The sequence below is a fragment of the Macaca thibetana genome, chromosome 6 (assembly GCF_024542745.1).
Source record: "Macaca thibetana thibetana isolate TM-01 chromosome 6, ASM2454274v1, whole genome shotgun sequence".
Classification (NCBI taxonomy): domain Eukaryota; kingdom Metazoa; phylum Chordata; class Mammalia; order Primates; family Cercopithecidae; genus Macaca; species Macaca thibetana.
In genome coordinates, this window is record NC_065583.1 from 128,125,549 (window position 1) to 128,137,215 (window position 11,667).

Sequence of the window (11,667 nt, forward strand, 5' to 3'; positions counted from 1 at the left end):
GAAACCCTGACTCTACTGAAAATACAAAAATTAGCTGAGTGTGGGGGTGCATGCCTGTAATGCCAGCTACTCAGGAGGCTGAGGCAGAAGAATCGCTTGAACCTGTGAGGTGGAAGTTGCAGTGAGCCAAGAATGTGCTACTGGACTCCAGCCTGGACAATACAGTGAGACTCCATCTCAAAAAACAAAACAAAACAAAAAAAGATATAAATGATGTCACTTAATTGTTTAAGAAATTCTTGGCTGCTAGATTTTTTCCAAATGCTAATTTAAAATCACAGGTAAAACATAAAATACATTAATACCTAAACCATCATATTAAAATAAAGATTTTTAAAAAATCTATGCAATCAGAAATGCAAATATCATGGTTATTGCAAGCAACCTATACATAGATGGATTGACTAATGATATCTTAATTTCAAATGTACAAAATACAACTCCTTCCATACTTTGAGGTTCTCATCAAACTCCAAACTTAAAGTGCAGTGTGTGAAAGAAATAACCTTTCTAAGACCGTCATTATGAAAAATTCTCACATTTTGAAGAATTCAGAGATACACCTTGTCTCAGAATTCTTCCAGCAATAGGAAACAGGTAGTCTCATACATTTAAAGAACTTTACTTATTGAAACATGTATAGTTAAATTAAACTGAATTATGTGCTAGCCCCTCCAAGAATCATGTTGCTTTAAGAACCCATACCTGATGAACAAAGGTATTAATGAAATGGGAGAGTTCCCTGTCCCCCCTCACAGGATGTACAATAGTGGTGTGGCTCGTCTGTTCAGCAGCCATGCACTCAAACCACTTGTGGGAGGGAGAGCACACAGATGAGCAGGTGCAGGAGCCAAGGTGAGCACTTTGGGGCTCCAGCTCCACAGTAGTGTCTAGGGGTGGGTGCCTGTGACTCCCAAAGCCCCAGTGGGCTTGTTACAGTGCTCTTTTAGCTCTGCTGTCTACAGACACCTTAAGTGCCCTCTTGGTCCCCGAGTTCTTGTCCAGTGTCCAGGAAGAGTCAGATCACATGGACAAACCAAAGGATGGCAAATGCAGGGGTTTTATTGCTGGGTGGAAGTGGCTCCCAACAAGATGGATGGGAAGCTGGAAAGGGGATGAAGTGGGAAGATGATCTTCCCCTGGAGTTTAGCTGTCCCATGGCTGAACTCCTCTAACGTTCAGATGCTCCTTCTCTTCTCTCCTTTGTCAAGCTGCCCTGCCACTCTGCTGCTCTTCTGTTCCTCCTGCTCTTCTGCTTGTGGAACCTGAGGTTTGGGGTTCATATGGGTACAGGATAGGTGGGTGTGCTGGGCCAAAAGGCAACATTTGGGTGTGAAAACAGAAATGCCTGTTCCCATTTAGGGCCACAGGTTTCCAGGCTTAATGGAGGGGTCTTTGCCAGGGACCCACCTTCTTTTACCCAGTATCCCTGCCTCCTATCCATATCATTAATAGTTAGAACTTCATAAAAAGAGAATGCCATGTTTGGAAAATGGCAACCACAAGATTTCCCTAATCTGGGCATTTTCTCCATTCAAGCCTTGTCTCTCTCTGATGACTTACTCTACATTTAACATATTCCCCATTTCTATTAAATATCTCAATTGTTTGTAAACAAACCACTGTGATTTTAGCACTTCAATGTCCTGCTTTTCAGGTTTCTGATCTATAGCTTTTTCTCCCACAAATGACTTCCCCATTCTTTTTAACAACAGGTACTGGGACTCAGCTGTTAGTGAGGTAAGGGCTCTCCAGTTGGTCTTCAGGCTTTCCTTCATTTTCTCACATGGGCCTCCTCAGGATAGGGTGACCTGACAGTTGGAAAACTTCCTGTATTCCTGATTCTAATGCTACGAGTCAAGGATCTAATTCTTTATAATTTTATTCCATTTGTAGTCCTGCAATATTTATATGATTCACCTTCCATTTGAGAATCTGTAGTATGTTTAAAGTTAGCTTTCTTCTTCTGGTTCTCTTCACCAGAAGAACCAACATTAATTCCTTCAGCACTTCCTTGAATTTCTCTTAAAATGTGAGTTCTGGAGTGAAAAACTTAACTCTGATTATACTCTAACAATTTAATTACTCTTTCCTTTTACTTGAACACTTTTGTGCCATCTCAGATTTTACTCACTGTTATGGTAGAAGTTAAATTATGTCAAAGGGTTGAAATTTAACCAAAATTATTAAGTTATTTTCATAGAAACTTGTATTAAGGGGATGTGTCCTTCATCCTGTAGCTATACAGCTACCTCGAATGGGCTTTTTAAAAAAGAAGTATTTAGTGAACTTACTCAAATCAAGAATGTTTAAATGATATAGACGTGAGATATATTAGAAATCCATATACAATAAAAAGTGAAGTAAACTAGCCAACTCCATGTACATTTCCAGTTAAATATTTATACTGATACATATTAACCTTTTTCTTTAGATAGGGTTAGACAGGAGTAATACATATATGTACATGACATGATGATTCTGGCACAAAGGTCAGATATTTTCAAGTTTTAAAAATGGTATGGAATATGTTTCAACAACACTCCACATAAATATAAACCCCTGATTTAATTTAATGATTTTCATCATGCCAGAAGCACAGTTGGTTTTAATTTTTTAAAACAGATACTGGTATCATAGGCATTTCTCATACACAGTATCTTAGTATGGACAAAAATATTTAAGATTGATTTTTGCCATGATGTTTTAAACTTTCATTATTTTAAATACAAAATGACAGCCACACATATTTGTTTTTTCATTAAAACACAGTCTTCAAAAAGTTACTGATGATTGCTCTTTAGGGTTCCTAGCCATACGCCTTCTCTTAGTTTTTCACATAATATAAATTATATTTTTATGCAGGATTGTATTAAGATCCAGTAGTTCTTTAACAATGTTAGCAAATAACTATATAAACCCCAAATGGAGCAAGGTCAACATTTTCCATAGTGTACTTTCATCTCACTAAAGTTAAAGCTGTTTCTTTTGGGTATTTTTTCACTTCTATGTGAAGTAGATTGTTACGGTTTCATTCATGGTTTTATTATGTGACTTTTTAAAATTAAAAAAAAAAAAAATCGTTTTAATTTCTTCCACAGTTCACATCTCTCAGAAGAAATCTTTCTTTTTCTTGTAAATTATATAGTCCAGGGATGTTTTGAATAAACAAATGTTCTTTAGTTGATTAAATCTCTCACTGGTAATAAATAAGCATCTGCTTCCTTAGCTATATTACCAGTATATCCTGGAACCAAAGTAAGATGGTTTTCCTGCTCCCACAATCCATTTAACTGTTGTTTTAAAACCTGAATATTTCCATTATTTATAATTTCTCTTTTGGACAATAGTTCTGACCACCACCTTTTAATGACTGCTTGAAGCCAGTTTAAACCAAATGTTAGGTATTTTTCAAATTTGCTTTTACATAGTGAATTTACTAGAGGCAACGAGACTACCCAACCTTCAAGTAAGATATATTGTTTTTCTCCCTATAAACTACTGGTGAGCACAGGAAGGCAATCTACCACAATGCCAAGATCTTCTATTCTCACCAAACAAGATGCAAATTCACATATACTTCTTTCTCCAGAAAGTTAAAGCTACATTCAATTTCAAATTCTTGCTGAGCGAAACTTGGGCCATTTGTTTCATGATCCTGAGAAACTTGAGAAAAATACTGACTGTATTGTGATGATGGGCTTTATGTCTGTGAAAAATCGGAATCACTGGGGTTACGCAAATATATTTGACTACTCTGGTATAATTTTTCAGGCAGGTGGTTTGCACAAACCAGTTCATTTTCTCTATTTGCCATGTCACAGCTCCCCTTCTAGGGGACTGTGTTTTTTTGTTTGTTTTGTTTGTTTTTCCTGTAAAAGAGGTTTAGAAAGGGATCATGAACTAACTTTCTATGAAAGATTACCTTACATAGTTTTTGGGTTTTTTTTTTTTTTTTTTTTTTTTTTTTTTTTTTTTTTTTGAGATAGAGTCTCGCTCTGTCGCCCAGACTGGAGTACAATGGTGCGATCTTGGCTCACTGCAAGCTCTGCCTTCTGGGTTCATGCCATTCTCCTGCCTCAGCCTCCCTGGCTGACTACAGGTGCCAACCACCACGCCCAGCTATTTTTTTGTATTTTTAGTAGAGACGGGGTTTCACCATGTTAGCCAGGATGGTTTCAATCTTCTACCTCGTGATCCACCCACCTTGGTCTCCCAAAGTGCTGGGATTACAGGTGTGAGCCACTGTGCCTGGCTAGATTACCTTACATAGTTTTATCTGGACTTTTCACAGCTTGTCCAACTCTTCTATTTATATAAACTGCCAACTGTTGTGATTTCTTAACTTCCTTCTTGTTCTTATTAATGAAATTAGACATGCTTTTCCTAGGTCCATCAACGAAATGATCCTAAATATTATTTCAAAAGTTCTGCTTTCTAACATTGTGGGTTTCAGATGCCATCATCTCTTAAATACTGGTGTTTCTTGGTACCATGATTTCTTAGCCCAGCCCTGGCACTGACCAACCAGGCCAGGCAGCCTACAGTTCCCCTTGGCTGCAGTCCAGGCCTTACTCGGGGCCATTTCTACCTTGAGTGTTTCTTAAATCACATCTCTAAAAATTCAGTCTTATTCACTGCAATTCCAGATTGAAAAATTGAGATTTAAAAATCTTTTAGATCTAGAATCCCTTATTCAATATATTGAGTATATCTCCAACAGCACCCAAAATTTGGAAAATGTGATATATATACCCTACAAAATTTCTATCAAGATTCATAAATATTTGTTAAGCATCTATTGTGTTTATTTGAATACAATTAAATAAGACCTATTTTCTGCCTTGAAAGACTTTATAAAACTATAAATTCCATGACAGAGGGAAAACAGCTGGCCAATTTCCCACTGAGACACTCAGCATCAGCACTGTGCCTGGCACAGTTCAAGTCCATGATGCCTTGGGAATTAATGAGTGGATGTTGGAGAGGAGGCAGGAATATGAACAACTAATATGATGTGTTGTAACAAATGCCAATCCAATTTCTAACAAAGTTGGGTAAGGGTACAATTACCAAATCTATACCTTGCTGCTAGAACTTTTCCCCTACATTTACTTTACTCTAATCAGACACTTCCAGCAAGTTACATTTAATCCAGCTATCCTACGAAGGGTATCAAGCACCCTGGTGAATTCAAGATCCACTGTGTCCAAGATACTATGCTCAAAACAGGCTCTTGATATCCAAGTATATACTACCTATTAAAAATAAAAACTTGATATATTAAACATCACCTGAAGGCCTCCTCTTATAGCTTAGCCAGTGAAGATTTTGTAGGACTGTTAAAAGAAAAACTTCAGCTGAATTAAATTTAAAGGAGTTTAATTGAACAATGAACAATTCGCGAAGCAGGCAGTCCCCAGAATCACAGCAGATTCGGAGAGACTCCAGGGGTGCCTCATGCTCAGAACAAATTTATAGACAAAAAAGTAAAGTGACATACAGAAATTGGAAGTGAGGTACAAAAACAGTAAGATTGGTTACAGGTTGACGTTTGCGTTATTTGAACATGGTTTGAACACTCAGCAGTGCAGGAATGGTTGAAGTATGACTGCTGGGATTGACCAAGACTCAGCTGTTGTTACAGGCACAAACCAAACTCCTAAGTTTGGTTTCTAGTCTTGTCTACTGATTAAGTTAGGTTGTAGTTCGTCCACAAGGACTCAAATACAGAATTGTGGAGCCCTTCTTAGGCTATATTTAGTTCACTTTAACAATTGCCCCCTTTTGGTCATTTTCTCAATTTTGAGAGATTGACCAAACCTTTAGTCATTGATGTCACTATCACCATTGCAAACATACTTATTTGGTCTTGAAAACTACTGAGAAACAGTAGAACAGTGAATTTTTCAAAGGCAAGAACAAGGACTTGAGGGTATCCCTTATACTGGAACATCTTCTTTACAGGAGCAAAACAAAACCTTGTCTGTTCTAGGAGCTATGTGTTTCCTTAATGTCTTAGTTTGATTATGTCACATTTAGCATGAGTGACCCCATTTTGGTTTGATTTGGTCTGTTGGGGCCTAGTGCATGAGCTTAGTCCAAAACAATGGCCTCCCATAATTTTGTTTAAGAAAGTTCCCCATTTCAGCCAGGTTTTCACTTAGGTGACAGTGTGACTGAAACTTAGGGCCTTAGCACCACTCTCAGTTACCGTCATTTTAGGTTTCCAGTCTCAGCATGTCATTCATAGGTTACAGCGTACTCATTGTTGCACATTTCTTTCAGCTCTGCATGGTATCTGAAGAGATACCATTTGACATTCTAGAGATGGCTGCATGCAAATATTTAAAACCTTTGAGACAATACAGGACATCAGGGAGACTATTATGACTATTGGGAGGATAATACCAAAAGTTTGGAGTATGTTCCTTACCCAGAGTCCCCATAAACCAAACCACCTAATACTGAATAGATCAAAGAATGAGCTAAAGAGTCTACTTGCTTAACTAAGTGGTCTTTTCATTAATTCCCTGCAACTGAATTTCTACAATACCTGATGTCTTCTCCATAGGCCATAAGTGCCAGCAGCTGCACAGATACTTCTCTGTTTAGCCAATTCTATTATTTAGTATAACTTTCCCAAGAGAATTTAAAGTCTATTGTGTAAGTACAATCTTCACAGCAGAATCTGCTATAGAGTCTATTATGAGGCATACATTTCTATTTGTTGCCTCTTTTATTCCAAACCATGAAAAAGGACCTCACAAATGATGCCCTTCTAGAAGAGTGAAGGCCCCCTGGCAATGTTCTCTTTAACTGATGATGTGGGTTAAGAGGAGGGAACCAGTGTTCTGTTTCTGACTGATTGTGAGGCAACATATATACCATTAAAGTTTCTCACATACACTGGGCCTTCACCTCTATCAAAGTATAAGGTTATCCATGTATAAGGTCAGCTGCAAAATCCTTCACAAATGAAAGTATACTCCATAAGTGCACATAACAGACCCCCTTTTCACTTCTCTTATTCATAAAGGCACAAGCAAGGAAAAAATATTCAAAGGTAAGAGTCTCATGATAGTAGAAGTCTTGATCTGTGATCTTGTGAAAAGCTGTTCGCATAAAGGATGCCATCTTCTTCTGGAGAAAAGTTTCCCTGGTTAGCTTTACCTTAAGTAAAGCTTAACAATGGGTATACCTTTCCAAGAGTTTGGAGGGACCCTGTTCTCAGTTGTGAGATTTTAAACCCAGGTTCAAAGTCCCAAAGTTTTTGCTGTAGTATGGATAGCAAGGAAAGTCTTTTTCTGATGTTCTCAGAAGATCCAGTCCTCAGGTTCTAAATTGTGAAGGGGTTGACTATCCCCAGTCAGTGAACCATGAAAAGCTTTATTTACTCGATGAAAATACACTGCAACACAATAATTTACTGCCATAACATCAGCTCTCTTGCATGGGAAAGCTTTTGTATAACCAGAAAAAAAAAAATGTATTGAAAATGACAGTTGAATGAAATCCCTCTATAAATGTTTAAATGGCCCATCAGGTAGCCAGATGTGCCTGAAGTTTTATTGTCTTCCCAGGAATATGGGTTTGACAAACTAAACACTGATCATAAACTATTTTAGCAATTTAGAAGTCACCACACCAATATATATTTAATTTGGATAATTTTATCTTTTCCATGATGAGTCATGGAAGGCAGAACCTTTAATAACAAAAGTTTTAAGGATTCAGGAAGGACAAGGCAGCCGTCCTGGTTCTCCATGAATCCATGCTTAACACTGGACTTATGTCCTCTTGAATACCAGTTGTTTCTCCAATTTAGGTACATAGCACTGATAACTGATGGGTTATTATAGGTAATTTGAGTTAGACCATGGAATTTATTCAAATTGTATGTCTGAACAACTTCAGTATCACCTAATTTAGGATGACAATCTGGCAAAGTATGTTCTTGGTATTTAATTAATTTTTGTTCTTTTTGGATTAGCAGTTTTTATTATTATTATTATTATATTTTAAGTTCTAGGGTACATGTGCATAACGTGCAGGTTTGTTACATAAGTATACTTGTGCCATGTTGGTGTGCTGCACCCATCAACTCGTCAGCACCCATCAACTCGTCATTTACATCAGTTATAACTCCCAATGCAATTCCTCCCCCCTACCCCCTCCCCATGATAGGCCCCAGTGTATGATGTTCCCCTTCCCATGTCCAAGTGATCTCATTGTTCAGTTCCCACCTACGAGTGAGAACATGCACTGTTTAATTTTCTGTTCTTGCGATAGTTTGCTGAGAATGATGGTTTCCAGCTGCATCCATGTCCCTACAAAGGACACAAACTCATCCTTTTCTATGGCTGCATAGTATTCCATGGTGTATATGTGTCACATTTTCTTAATCCAGTCTGCCACTGATGGACATTTGGGTTGATTCCAAGTCTTTGCTATTGTGAATAGTGCCGCAAGAAACATACGTGTGCCTGTGTCTTTATAGCAGCATGGTTTATAATCCTTTGGGTATATACCCAGTAATGGGATGGCTGGGTCATATGGTACTTCTAGTTCTAGATCCTTGAGGAATCACCATATTGTTTTCCATAATGGGTGAACTAGTTTACAATCCCACCAACAGTGTAAAAGTGTTCCTATTTCTCCACATCCTCTCCAGCACCTGTTGTTTCCTGACTTTTTAATGATTGCCATTCTAACTGGTGTGAGATGCTATCTCATTGTGGTTTTGATTTGCATTTCTCTGATGGCCAGGGATGATGAGCATTTTTTCATGTGTCTCCTGGCTGTATGAATGTCTTCTTTTGAGAAATGTCTGTTCATATCCTTTGCCCACGTTTTGATGGGGTCGTTTGTTTTTTTCTTGTAAATTTGTTTGAGTTCTTTGTAGGTTCTGGATATTAGCCCTTTGACTGATGAGTAGATTGCAAAAATTTTCTCCCATTCTATAGGTTGCCTGTTCACTCTGATGGTAGTTTCTCTTGCTGTGCAGAAGCTCTTTAGTTTAATTAGATCCCATTTGTCAATTTTGGCTTTTGTTGCCATTGCTTTTGGTGTTTTAGACATGAAGTCCTTGCCCATGCCTATGTCCTGAATGGTATTACCTAGGTTTTCTTCTAGGGTTTTTATGGTATTAGGTCTAACATTTAAGTCTCTAATCCATCTTGAATTAATTTTCGTATAAGGAGTAAGGAAAGGATCCAGTTTCAGCATTCTACTTATGGCTAGCCAATTTTCCCAGCACCATTTATTAAATAGGGAATCCTTTCCCCATTTCTTGTTTCTCTCAGGTTTGTCAAAGATCAGATGGCTGTAGATGTGTGGTATTATTTCTGAGGACTCTGTTCTGTTCCATTGGTCTATATCTCTGTTTTGGTACCAGTACCATGCTGTTTTGGTTACTGTAGCCTTGTAGTATAGTTTGAAGTCAGGTAGCGTGATGCCTCCAGCTTTGTTCTTTTGACTTAGGATTGTCTTGGCAATGTGGCCTCTTTTTTGGTTCCATATGAACTTTAAAGCAGTTTTTTCCAATTCTGTGAAGAAACTCATTGGTAGCTTGATGGCGATGGCATTGAATCTATAAATTACCTTGGGCAGTATGGCCATTTTCATGATATTGATTCTTCCTATCCATGAGCATGGTATGTTCTTCCATTTGTTTGTGTCCTCTTTTATTTCACTGAGCAGTGGTTTGTAGTTCTCCTTGAAGAGGTCCTTTACATCCCTTGTAAGTTGGATTCCTAAGTATTTTATTCCCTTTGAAGCAATTGTGAATGGAAGTTCATTCATGATATGGCTCTCTGTTTGTCTGTTACTGGTGTATAAGAATGCTTGTGATTTTTGCACATTAATTTTGTATCCTGAGACTTTGCTGAAGTTTCTTATCAGCTTAAGGAGATTTTGGGCTGAGATGATGGGGTTTTCTAAATATACAATCATGTCATCTGCAAACAGGGACAATTTGACTTCTTCTTTTCCTAACTGAGTACCCTTTATTTCTTTCTCTTGTCTGATTGCCCTAGCCAGAAGTCCAACACTATGTTGAATAGGAGTGGTGAGAGAGGGCATCCCTGTCTTATGCCAGTTTTCAAAAGGAATTTTTCCAGTTTTTGCCCATTCAGTATGATATTGGCTGTGGGTCTGTCATAAATACCTCTTATTATTTTGAGATATGTTCCATCAATATCGAATTTATTGAGAGTTTTTAGCATGAAGGGCTGTTGAATTTTGTCAAAGGCCTTTTCTACATCTATTGAGATAATCATGTGGTTTTTGTCTTTGGTTCTGTTTATATGCTGGATTACATTTATTGATTTGTGTATGTTGAACCAGCCTTGCATCCCAGGGATGAAGCCCACTTGATCATGCTGGATAAGCTTTTTGATGTGCTTCTGGATTTGGTTTGCCAGTATTTTATTGAGGATTTTTGCATCCATATTAATCAGGAATATTGGTCTAAAATTTTCTTTTTTTGTTGTGTCTCTGCCAGGTTTTGGTATCAGGATGATGTTGGCCTCATAAAATGAGTTAGGGAGGATTCCCTCTTTTTCTATTGATTGGAATAGTTTCAGAAGGAATGGTACCAGCTCCTCCTTGTACCTCTGGTAGAATTCAGCTGTGAATCCATCTGGTCCTGGACTTTTTTTTGGTTTGTAGGCTATTAATAATTGCCTCAATTTCGGAGCCTGCTATTGTTCTATTCAGGGATTCAGCTTCTTCCTGGTTTAGTCTTGGGAGAGTGTAAGTGTCCAGGAAATTATTCTTTTCTTCTATATTTTCTAGTTTATTTGCATAGAGGTGTTTATAGTATTCTCTGATGGTAGTTTGTATTTCTGTGGGGTCGGTGATGATATCCCCTTTATCATTTTTTATTGCATCTATTTGATTCTTCTCTCTTTTCTTCTTTATTAGTCTTGCTAGCGGTCTATCAATTTTGTTGATCTTTTCAAAAACCCAACTCCTGGATTCATTGATTTTTTGGAGGGTTTTTTGTGTCTCTATCTCCTTCAGTTTTGCTCTGATCATAGGTATTTCTTGCCTTCTGCTAGCTTTTGAATGTGTTTGCTCTTGCTTCTCTAGTTCTTTTAATTGTGATGTTAGAGAGTCAATTTTAGATCTTTCCAGCTTTCTCTTGTGGGCATTTAGTGCTATCAGTTTCCCTCTACACACTGCTTTCAATGTGTCCCAGAGATACTGGTATGTTGTATCTTTGTTCTCATTGGTTTCAAAGAACATCTTTATTTCTGCCTTCATTTTGTCATGTACCCAGTAGTCATTCAGGAGCAGGTTATTCAGTTTCCATGTAGTTGAGTGGTTTTGATTGAGTTTCTTAGTCCTGAGTTCTAGTTTGATTGTACTGTGGTCTGAGAGACAGTTTGTTATAATTTCTGTTCTTGTGCATTTGCTGAGGAGTGCTTTACTTCCAATTATGTGGTCAATTTTGGAATAAGTGCGATGTGGTTCTGAGAAGAGTGTATAATCTGTTGATTTGGGGTGGAGAGTTCTGTAGATGTCTATTAGGTCTGCTTGCTGCAGAGATGAGTTCAATTCCTGGATATCCTTGTTAACTTTCTGTCTCGTTGATCTGTCTAATGTTGACAGTGGAGTGTTGAAGTCTCCCATTATTATTGTATGGGAGTCTAAGTAACTCTC

The 11,667-nt window shown here is 37.8% G+C and overlaps 1 pseudogene; it reads right to left on the reverse strand.

The window, feature by feature from the left end:
• Positions 1-3,179: 3,179 nt before the first annotated feature.
• Positions 3,180-4,463, reverse strand: LOC126956179 (KATNB1-like protein 1; annotated as a pseudogene).
• Between the last annotated feature and the right edge of the window lie 7,204 nt (positions 4,464-11,667).